At 35.7% G+C, this 12147-nt stretch overlaps 1 protein-coding gene across 3 annotated transcripts in view; it reads right to left on the bottom strand.

The window, feature by feature from the left end:
• LOC132701559 (uncharacterized) overlaps window positions 1-12147 on the bottom strand; it is a 248037-nt gene that overhangs the window by 166616 nt on the left and 69274 nt on the right. Inside the window, exon 1 of one of the 3 annotated variants that reach the window (XM_060669601.1) lies at window positions 5937-5969. The exons of the other annotated variants lie outside the window; for them this stretch is intronic. The gene's annotated coding sequence lies outside the window, so the exon portion shown is untranslated. Of the gene's footprint in view, window positions 1-5936; window positions 5970-12147 lie in introns of those variants that run through there. 3 annotated transcript variants of the gene reach the window in all.

The raw sequence follows: 12147 nt of genomic DNA, 5'->3' as shown, positions 1-12147 counted from the left end.
CGTTCATAGACTTAATAAATTACGTCATTTTAGCGGTATTAAGAAATAATGGGCGTCTTCGTGGCCGTAAACCTTTATGGTTTATGTAAATGAGGGCGTTTCGCCGGTTGGCAAAATCTCGAACCCAAAACAGGCTAATTTACAGCCTCCTTCCTGACGATTGCTACTGGTGCCTAGGCTCCTTAATTTTGGACTTGGCTGTCCACTTTATTGTTTCATTATAAAGTCGAAAAAGGAATGTCTAATTTTCTATTAAAACTTACATAATATATCAAATTAATTCTTAATTCTTATTTGTTAGATTATACCGATAATGACCTTACCACGTTTCGCTTTCCCTACACCATTGTCTTACATTTTCGCTGCAATGGAATTTAGTTTCAATACCATAGTGCTCCACCATACAATGAAATGGCTGAACAGGTGAACTCAAAAAGAAAGCAACGGAAAAGAAACACATCGCGAGGTTTGAATATAAATCCAAGATTATTTTTAACGACATTGAACCCCACCAAAGTAAACGCCGAACAATTATTAAACTAACAACAAACAATTGTTGTAATCTCTAAGAAGAGCATCTTTCATACATTTGTTGGTCAATTTTTACCTTTACCCCGTTTAGGAAATTTCGAATATACTTTATCAGTTGATGACAATGGATTTAAAAGTGGAAGCAGCCTCTGTATTACGTATAATTACAAAATTATTATTGCAAGCATCGACCCACAAAGCGTCATTCCTACAAAGTGAGTTCCGCTTGTTTGCTAAAATATTCGTTTCTCTCCATTTTTTGTTGTGGAAGTTACTTACAGACTGGATAAACTTCAATAAACATTCAATTTACCATTGCAAGAGTCGTATTTCTGTTGTTCTTTTTTCTTAACGTGTGAAAATATAAAAAAAAATGTTCCTCCAATATTCAACTTTGCAAATGCTCGGTGCCTGCTACTCAATGTGTTCGCTTTTTTGCATTTTTGACTAATTTTGCTTACCTATATAAAGCTTAAACGGGACTAAGCTGAAGCACAGATGAAGTTGTCCTATTTTGAGATACTTCTTTTGGTAGTTACATCTACATTGACGCCGTTTTTAATTGATAAGTCAATTCCCATAACTTCACAGTTAAATCGAAGCAGCTATGGTATAAAAATCTTTGTCGTTAATTGCTCGGTTTTAAAATATCAAATTGTGGTTGAAAAAAATAAAAAGAGACATTTAAAACTACAAAGGCTTAACATAAGTCTCATAAGTCCCATAAAATCGCAACGTGGCAAGCGATTTTGACTTTGACAAAGTTACAGCTCAAAAAATTCCATTTATAGAACGCTCATTAAAAAGATTTTTTTCTACTCCCATCTGGCAAATGCCTAATTATACACCGATCTAGTGTGCGGAAAGCGTCACTTTACCACCTGAGTGTCTTGTCCCATGGATCCGAGTGACTTCGAACATTTGCGGGATAATATCGCAATGTATTCGTCTTGTTTTGCATAAACGTACCCAAAAACTAATGGTAGTAGAAAAAGTATAGTATGCAAGACGTTTGCTAAACTTTTTTAGTCACTCGTTTATTAAACACTTGCTCCGCTCATTGACAGAAAATATAAAAAGACAATATTTTTTATGGGATAAGGAGTGCATACAACTCTTGTGATTCTGGTCAAAATGGCGTATGACATGTGAACATTTGATCCCAAGATGGTCGTTAAAAGACAAACTTTAACTGCCCATTCCTCATTGGATCATGCAAATACCAGATAAAAAACACAAATTTTCTTTGTAGAAATGGGCGATATCAGGTAATTTGATGCCAAATCGAAATAGCTAATAAACCGACATTGCAACAAAAACTTAAAAAATTAATTAGTAGCGAAATCATGACCAACTAAGATTTAGCAAAACACTTTAGTATGGCGGCCATCTTAGTAGGATCAGTTAACATCATTTTCGTGAGAATGTCACGTAGATTTCGAATATCATAACAGAATTAGGGATTTCTATTTAAAATTTTAACTTTTGATAAAAATTTCGGTCCAGCCGGAAATGATTTCGGTAAACTAAACAAGTAAAAAAAAAAGTTTCTTGCACCCCATACTTTATTAAAAAATCAAACCACAGTAAGATAGAAACTACATCTCGAATCACCCGGTACGTACAAATGAATAGCACATCAAAGAATGATACGTTCGTACCAACAATGTGGCGTTAATTGCCATGTTAACAAATTATAATTAGTTTGTCGGTCGCCTTGAAACAAAATAAAAATACAATGGACGTTTCTCCGAAAACAATTACCGGAACACACACGTAAAGTGCCCCCAAAAACTTAAATACGTTTCAGTGTTCAACAAACCGTAACACCTGTCTGAATAAAAAAAACAAAAACAATTTGATACAAAGGGTTTTATTAAAACGTCCACCATCGGGCGAACTGAACGATGGTTAAGAATTTTTTGATACAGAGTGACGTGAGGCAAACAAAACTGCTGCTAGTGGCGAAAAAGAGCTAAGGCTAGACTTGCGGTTTTGTATTATCGCTCTACTACTTGTTACCTGTATGGAATACGTCTCTAAAAGATAAAAGTGATACCTCAAATTACTCAGAATGCTAAGATATAACCGTCCAAAAGCACGATGACACGATGTCAAATCAGCCGGAGGAGAACCTCATTGTTACTATTGTTAGGATATATATTTAGTATATTCACATTAACTATAATCATAAGTGTAAACAAACAGGTTAATAATATACAGGGTGATGCATTGCCGAAGCAGTGTCTGAAATGTTCAATTTCAAGAATTAACGTATTATTCCAGTCCAAAGACACAGTAATAAATAACTGCACATCCGCACTAGAAGATGTTCGAGATGATCATGAGACGTGATACCAAATGGATGGTTGTCCAGTCCATAATTCCCGTATGGTTACATAGTATTTGGAAAATACTTTTTTCTACTCCCGTCTGTAAAATAACTACACGCCGATCTAGCGGGAAGCGTCACTTTACCACCTCAATTTCGTTTCTTACGGATCCGAGTCACTACGGACATTTCCGGGATTTTACCACACGGGTGTGGGAGCAATCGGATGTTTTCGGAGATATTTCCCACGCCTTGAATTTTGACGTTTGTCAATTCAGACGGTCATGTCAGTGAATGTATTCGTGTTGTTTTGCGAAAATATACTCAAAAACTAACGGTCGTAGAAAAAGTATAGTATGCAACACGTTCCGTAAACTTTTTAAGTCACTCGTTCCACTGCGCTACGCTCGTGTCAATTAAAGTCATGAGTCAACTCCGTTTAGCGCACTTGTTGCATAATATACTATTTTCTACTCCCTTCTGTAAAATACCTAATTATACACTGACTTACTTTACCACTTTACCACGTGAAATTCTTGTCCCAAGGATCGCAGTCACTACGGACATTTTCGGGATATTACAGCACGGGTTTGGGAGCAATCTGATATTTACGGAGACTTTACAGCGCGATTTGAATTTTGATGTTTGTCAAACTAACGGTCGTAGAAAAAGTATAGTATGCAACACGTTTGGTAAAAAGTGTTATCTATAAAAATGTTAAATTTAAAAATATTAACCATTTACAAAAGGCTATTTTCTTAGAATGCGACAAGATTTTACAATATCAACTAAATAATGTTAGAAATGAATATTGTTTAACTGTTAATGGAGGGTTGTTTGAACATTTACTTAAAAAATAATATTTATTTTAAATAACGTTTCCTTTTAGCAATGTTTTGTAGCCGTAATTTAATTAAAATTATTAATTATATCTAATAAAAGACTTGAGCGTCAAATTTATAGTTGTTCTTTGAAGCTTCCTTGATGCTTAAACCGTTCTTTAAATGAAATTTATTCCCAGAACGCTTTAAGGGACAAGGGTCTTAAGGACGGAGTATGAGTTTGATTCTAAGAAAAACACAATGATCTACCTACATACTTAGTTTATTTTGAATGTGTGAAAACGAATGTGCATGTCTTTATTGTAAATCAACGTTTTTTGATGTCATTGTCCAGCTTGACGTTGTCAAGTTTTGAAAATAGCGTCATGGAAATCGTTCGCTGAGGTTTGTTCTATTGACCTTTTGCAATTTTGCAATCACATTTAATTAAATAACTGAAGATTGGCTTATTAAAAATTATTCAAACTCGGCACTTGAGTTAAACATACCGCCCCCTTGAAAAAGCTATATTACAACTTTGCTATAAAATGTACAGGGGAGCACCCAAAAATTTAACAGGATTTGCTATGTTGCGTTCGGCAATGCATCACCCGGTAGATGTTTTACCTCAGACCTTAGGCTCAAGAACTTTCTAAAATTTTGACGATCTATTCAAGGGTATGAAAGAAGGTTGGACCAACATTCCACTAGAAACTTGGAGACGTCAACAGTCCATGCCTAGGACATGTTTGAAAGTAATTCAATGCAATGAATACCCAAACAAATACTAGACGACAAAACCTTATGCGTTGTTAGTTTTTTAAAATAAAAAATAAATAATAAATATACATCCTAACAATAGTAACAATGATATTAAAAATATCTTGAACGAATTTCGTTAGTACCAACAATTGAAATTATCGCAAGCTATATCGTTTCCAATTAGATTGTATATTACGGTATTATGTTCCATGAAATTTTGAGATTTTAAATAAAATGCCAAGTTCTGAGTGTAAAGTCAGCATATTTATTGTAAAACTTGTATCTTAGAAGGTTAATGCGGAAGGACAACTGCAAAGTGGACGCTAATTTTCCATTAGGATTGGTTGATCAACTCCCTCCTACTTTGACTAATAATTCCTATAGTAGTGTAGAGATAAAGCAGAAACAATCATCACATAAATAATTATTTCTGTTCTAGATTCGCGCGTCTACCGCCGCCGCCGTGGCTACGCCAATAAACCATAACAGATGCGGGGCATTTTCCCATTAAACTCGCTCGCATTTATTTAATACTTGAACCTCTTTATCTCGGTACATAATGGTTTTAAATGTAAATCATGCCGTTGGGCTTATCTGCGGCCGCGCTTCTCCCGTTTATATACATTTCGCTTCCTGGCTCGCAGATATATCTTGTCCCGCTTCCAACTGGCAAAAATATATCCCCGAGACTTAACAAACGCCATAACTAAGAATGTCTTACGTAACTAGCCAATAAACTACGACGTTCCTTTTTACAAAATCTGTCCATTAGTGCCGTTCGGATATATTTACATACAACTGCATCGCGTATATTATGTCGGCCATGGGCGTTTCACTTTGTGTTCGAAATGATACTGGTTTGTACCATCCGAAATTGGTACATCGGTACAAAGATATATATTAAAAAATTATATATTAAAAAATACATTTCAAAACTTTTTTTAAAAACATTAGTGTCCGTTGTGGATTGACCGGTCAATTTTTTTGTGTCATTTGACAGAAATAATTTTAAAAATAAAAGTTGCTAAATCAACTTCAAGTGCTTTGCTTCGCCTTGAAACAGGTTCCACACACTTAATTTACCAAACCTTCAAATCTTGCATCACCCTTCTTATGAAAGTGTTAAGAATGGACGAGAGTCGACTCCCAAAACTGTGTTGTGATCAATAACACAAGGCACATCAACTTCAACTGGGCATGTCAGACTAGAGAGCTGAATCCTGAGTTGGGTTATGGTGAGTGGTGGAGAAATAGCGCTTCAAGGCGACAAAAGAAATCTTAGAATGTTTTAAAGAAACACTTTTTCAAGCAGATATCAACATTGCAGCTTGTTACTCCAGCTTTGCACCCTCTGATCTATACTTGCTAATGACCATTTTAAGAATTATCGCACAATTAAGACTGAGTAATAACTTTTTTGCTGAAATTCTTCCCTCTGTGTTAACTTCATTAAAACTGCTCCGTATATAACAGTATAATGGTTTCCGTACCGTGGAGTTACTGTGGAGAGACTAGTGGAGCGGTATCTGATGACTGGGTGGAGCTGGAAGCCCCTTTAGAGCCAGCTCAGCATGCGTACCGAAGCGGTCTGTGGGCTCGGCTCTTCACCATCTAACTTTCAGGTTGGAAGAGGATATGGGCTCGGGACGGCTGTCGGTGTGCGTGTTCGCTGACATCGAAGGGGCCTTCAATAATACGGCCCTGGATTCGATCTGCAGAGCGGTGGAGCGTACTGGAGTGAGGACGGTCATTGTAAAATGGATCCGCTCCATGCTAACCTACCGGAGGGTTGAGGCAAGACTGGGTGGGGAACAGGTCTCCATCGGCTCGTCATCGGCTGTTCCCCTTCCAGAGATTGGCTTGCCTCTGCATAACGGGCGCCATGAGGACGGCATCCACGAGGGCCCGCCCTAGAGGCTCTGGTGGGTTTGCCCACTCTGGCGGATTGGGTGCGGATGGAGGCGGACAGGACCGCTGTCAAGCTAGCGAGCTGCGGGTTCTGGAGAGAGGGAACCTTCAATCGGGTCCCGTACAACATTTTAGAGGGCTGCCCAGGGGATCGTGGTGTCATGGGCATGCTGAGTGACGTCATGATCCCCGAGATGACCTTCTTTGACAAATGAACCTTTCTCTTAACTTCAAGGGAAGAGTGGAGAGTGGGCAGAGTTGGCTTCTGGGATGGACTTGTCTGGTACACGGACGGGTTCATAATGGGAGATTTGGTCGGAGGTGGAGCGTACTGCGAGACAACGGGATCGAGCTTGTCGGTCCCTCAGGGTCAGTACTGCACCGTGTTTCGGAACTAAATTTTCGTTATATTAATGGCGGCCAGAGAGGTGTTTCGGCTCAACCACGGAAGCAGGAGAGTATTCTTCTGCTCTGATATGACGCTGAAGTCAGTGTGCACGTGTTGATAAAGAAGTGCAAAGGGGTACTGAGGAAAGTGACCGAGACGAGGAATGTCACGTTGGTCTGGGTCCCGGGTCACCCCGGGATCCGGGGCAATGAGGCAGCGGACGCTTTAGCCAGGGAGGGCTACTCGCACAGACAAATGGGACCAGAGCCCCGCTTGGGGATCACCCCGTGCGTGATGCGGGGAGCTCTCGAAGCCTGGGTGAGAGAACGGGTCGTGATGGGCTGGAGGGTTGCTCCGGGGATGAGGCAGGCGAGGCTTATGAAGGATGGGCCAGCCTTCCCTCGGACCAGCGAGCTACTTGGACTGACCAGAAGGGGGCACTAACAGGGGCCTACACAGGACATTGCAGACTTAGGAGGCATATTTGCTTGCTAGGCATTGGAGACGACTCGGAGTGCAGGTGGTGTATGGAAAGGGAAGAGACCCAGAATCATCTGCTCACCGTGTGCCCTGCATTGACATGCGCAAGATTTGGAGTCTGCGGAACGATCCTGATCGATCCGCACTTCTATAGGAGGGGCGACATTCTGGACGCCCTCTAGCGCGGATTGGGGGCACAACGGACCCATCTGGTGGCCTAAGTGCTTGGACGCCCGCGGGTGGCGCCCCCTTTCGAGTTTTCCAATAACCATACATTTATTACAGCTTTTAAAAATGTGGACTCACGTGGGTCAATTTGTATCTATGTATTTTATATCTAATGTTGATAGATAAATGGAGTCGATATATTTATTGGAATTCCCCGAATGGCTAATATATCCTATTTGGGTATTCCTTAAAGAGGGTTATGGGTAAATGCAATGGTAAAATACATATTATTATTAAATAATGGTAGATAACACTCTACCTCTACAATGGCAGGATGTTATTTAAATCATTTTGAATTATATTAATTATATTATAAAAATAAATATATTAAAAAAATTCTATACATTTTTCCAGCACAGCGTGCAAAAATAAATCGTTGAATTGATTTCTAAATTTACATATTATCTATCAATCTAGTTTTTATGTTAACTGTTTTTATTTCTTTAATGCTGACGAAGCGAGCATTTTGATGGACCTATACACCTCCTAAAATATTCTTCTAAAATTATTTAGAATTCTAGACGATTATGTAGAAATAAAAAACAAATTCAACGGAAATTTAGAACACTTGAAGTACAATAAACAAATTGGACAGGTGGTTCAACGTGCTAGAATTATCGATTAATCTGTCGAGGAAAAAACAATATCAAAATCTCAGACAACGTCGCCATCGGTCGCAATAAACGGGACGTCATTTAGGGAATCGCGTCTCCGAAATTGCCCGTCATGTGTCGATAATCAAATTACAATTAACTCGATGTGAATCGGACATTACGAAACTCGTAGCCTATTAATCATTTGCGAAATCCTCAATCAAATTCGTGTCCATCAGCAGCGTTCGGGGGTCGGCGGTTTCTGCCTGCGCCGATCATCCTAGTTTTAAATTAACCGGATTAACCGTACGAACCGTTATTGACATTTGACGACGATGCCTAATGAAACCGGCATACGATCAGAATATGATCCGCTTTGTGCCCGCTCATTTATCGACGAACGGTGTTCGATATGGAAACGTACACATACATACACACATACAGGCCTCGTAATACTTGACTGATACCGAATGAATAAGCCTCAATTGTGACACTTTTAATAAAACATGCACAACCAGGTTGCCCATCTTGTGGCGATTCATGGAAACTTTGATTTTTAAGCACTTATAACACCATTGTCATAATGCTTACAATGTGGACAATGTATAAAGGCGTTGTTATTAATATGAGGATATAAGTAAGTAAAAACTTACTGAGGTACTCCTACTTTCAATTAATCAGAAGAGAAGAATTAATCAGAAATGATTTTGAACACTAAATTAACCTAAAAAAAATAAACAATAAAACACACGTTCTTTTAAAAGATAAACATTCAAAACTAATATATCTCGATGATATTCATAACTTTTTTTTTGCAAAGGTACATTTCTGAAAAAAAATCACTACAGATATATATATATATATATATATATATATATATATATATATATATATATATATATATATATATATATATATATATATATATATATATATATATATATATATATATATATATATATATATATATATATGATGACACTATATTCCGGGATATCATCCGTTCGCTCGTTGAACTCCGACTGGAATCCTGCTTCCGACTGGAATCCTGCAGACGTTTCGCCAAAATCTCACTTGGCATCTTCAATGCTCGCGCTCCGAAAACACTTCGAACACTCGAAGTTCGAAGTGTTTTCGGAGCGCGAGCATTGAAGATGCCAAGTGAGATTTTGGCGAAACGTCTGCAGGATTCCAGTCGGAAGCAGGATTCCAGTCGGAGTTCAACGAGCGAACGGATGATATCCCGGAATATAGTGTCATCACATTTTTCCATCCGTGAATCAATACGTGAGAATATATATATATATATATATATATATATATATATATATATATATATATATATATATATTCTCACGTATTGATTCACGGATGGAAAAATGTGATGACACTATATTCCGGGATATCATCCGTTCGCTCGTTGAACTCCGACTGGAATCCTGCATCCGAAAACACTTCGAAGCGAGGTATATGTATATATATATATATATATATATATATATATATATATATATATATATATATATATATATATATATATATATATATATATATATATATATATATATATATATATATATATATATATATATATATATATCACTTATTAAATTTAATTTTTTTAAGTTAGTGTAGATTACTTGATTACCGAGACAGATTTGATAAGGTAGTTTAAATTAAAAAAACAACCCACAAAAATCGCGTTAATTTTTGAATCCATGATCGTGTCATATCGATGTGCTTGTGTTTTATATTCGAGGTGTTCCGAGAAGATTAAAGCTATAAAGCAAACCCACAAATTTTGCGTCTACCTTAGAAATTAATTATTTTTCGTAAATTCATGCAATAATATTTTGAAATATTCACTTTAATGTATACCTGTAAATTTCGTAACATGTTAACAAAACGTTGAATTCAACTTGCGGATTTAAAATGCAAGCCAAATATAACTTACACCCACGTTTTTTTTTTTAACGGGAATATCATTCTGCATCGTTATACATCGGTATTCGGAAGAGGTAAGACATTTTTACGCAAAAAACATTAACTTTTATTTTGCAAAGTTTTAAGTATAACTAACCGCGTTTGCAGGATTCACCAGCCGCATACCGTTCAGATATGCGGCTTTCAGTAAAACCCATCAGTTGACGAGAATCATGTACTTGAAGTGGAAAATATTTATGAAAAAACTTGGGATAAAGTAAAATCATGAATTATATCCTCGGATTGATAACACAGATTCAAAGTATTCTGAGGACTAATTTTATTTTATATGTATTTATTATTTATAAAATTACAGTTATATATAATTTATTTTTGGCTTCGGCAAGAATCCCTTTGTTAAACCATCAACAACTTTAATTTTTCATATTATTTCAAATTATGCAAGAAAAATTGAGGAGAAAACAAAACAATTAAAAAAAAACATGCTATAATATAAAGCCATTTTCTATATTATTTCGGATATTTGAATCTCCACAGGTAACGTTTGTGTGCATCATGAGGGCTTTTGTTTTTTTGCCAAAGATGCGGTTCGAAAAGTTCCAATAGGGATACGTTCGTATATTTTAAAACAGACTGGTAAAAAAATAAAGCTTATATAACAACATATTCCCAAATTTTGTATCTGTGTATAAATAGGTACTTTGGAGAAGGGAGTACAAAAAAACATTAACAGCATTATTGAAGTCATGACCATGACTATGGCAACAGCAACACGGCAAGATAGCGGAATTATAAAAGGCAAGTGGTGAGATATTTAAACACATAAACTATGTCTAACAAATTGGAAACTAGGTATAGAAAAACCAAAAACAAGAAAAAAATAGAAAGAAGAAAAAAACAATTACAACAATAGTTGAAAAAGTGACACTTTTTTACAGATACGTGTTAGTTCTATTTTCATAAATTAATAAATTTCGAAATTTTGTAATTTTTGTAATTTTCACAAGCAAAATTTAAATTCACATTAATTTTTATTTTGTAAAGAAAGTGCGAATTTCTAAGAAGCTTGTGAATTGAAACTTTTTATACTTCTAAAAGCAAATATTTATATTTTTTTAAGAAACGCACTAAAAAGATGTAAACTCAAATATTTTGTGCCCCTTCAAAGTCTTTATGATATTAGGTAAGTAATCACGTCAAATTTTTAAGTCTTGCAGCCAGAATGAAGCAACCGCTCTTTGCCTCGATAGGAAAACTAAAAGACGACCATCTTAATTTAAACTATATAATTCCTGGCGCGAATTCGCCTAGCAGGAAAGCACAAAGCGACGTCATTCCTTTGTAAACGCCTGGAGTTTTCGCCTAATATCCTTTATTCGGTCTTCTACGCTAACAAAAATATCTTCGTCTTTGGCATATTATTTAAATGAATTGCTTTTGTTCGACGTTAGTAATTGTTTTAAGCCACTCGCTTCTCTTACGTACGACATAGATATGCAAAGGGTCAAAGAGGCTCGCAGCACAGTGTTATTGTATTTCAAATGTGAAACGCAACATTAGTAACAGAACTGATTTAATTCATGCCCATTGCAAATTGCAATGCGAATAAATCTAAATATACAAGGTAAGCAAGCGACGAAACTTTAAGTGATTGGCGAAAACTGATTACAACTGCAGTTGCGCATTTTTCTTAATACAAGGTGTCAAAAAATATACATAGTTTTTTCATGTGTCCTTAAATAAAATTGTTAGCCTTGAGGATTGACTGTTTCGCGGTCAGGAATATACAATTACATCGCACTACTAGTGTCATAAAATATGTTACTTTTTATGGAAACAAATTGAAAAGATTATATATATATATATATATATATATATATATATATATATATATATATATATATATATATATATATATATACACATATATATATATACATATATATATATACATATATATATATATACATATATATATATATATATATATATATACATATATATATATATACATATATATATATATATATATATATATATATATATATATATATATATATATATATATATATATATATATATATATATATATATATATATATATATATATATATATATATATATATATATATACATATATATATATATATATATATATAT

Source organism: Cylas formicarius, unplaced genomic scaffold, assembly GCF_029955315.1.
Source record: "Cylas formicarius isolate icCylForm1 unplaced genomic scaffold, icCylForm1.1 PGA_scaffold_4__25_contigs__length_36172078, whole genome shotgun sequence".
NCBI lineage: Eukaryota > Metazoa > Arthropoda > Insecta > Coleoptera > Brentidae > Cylas > Cylas formicarius.
The sequence above is the reverse complement of the archived record's forward strand: the minus strand, read 5'-3'. Positions and strand labels throughout refer to the sequence as shown.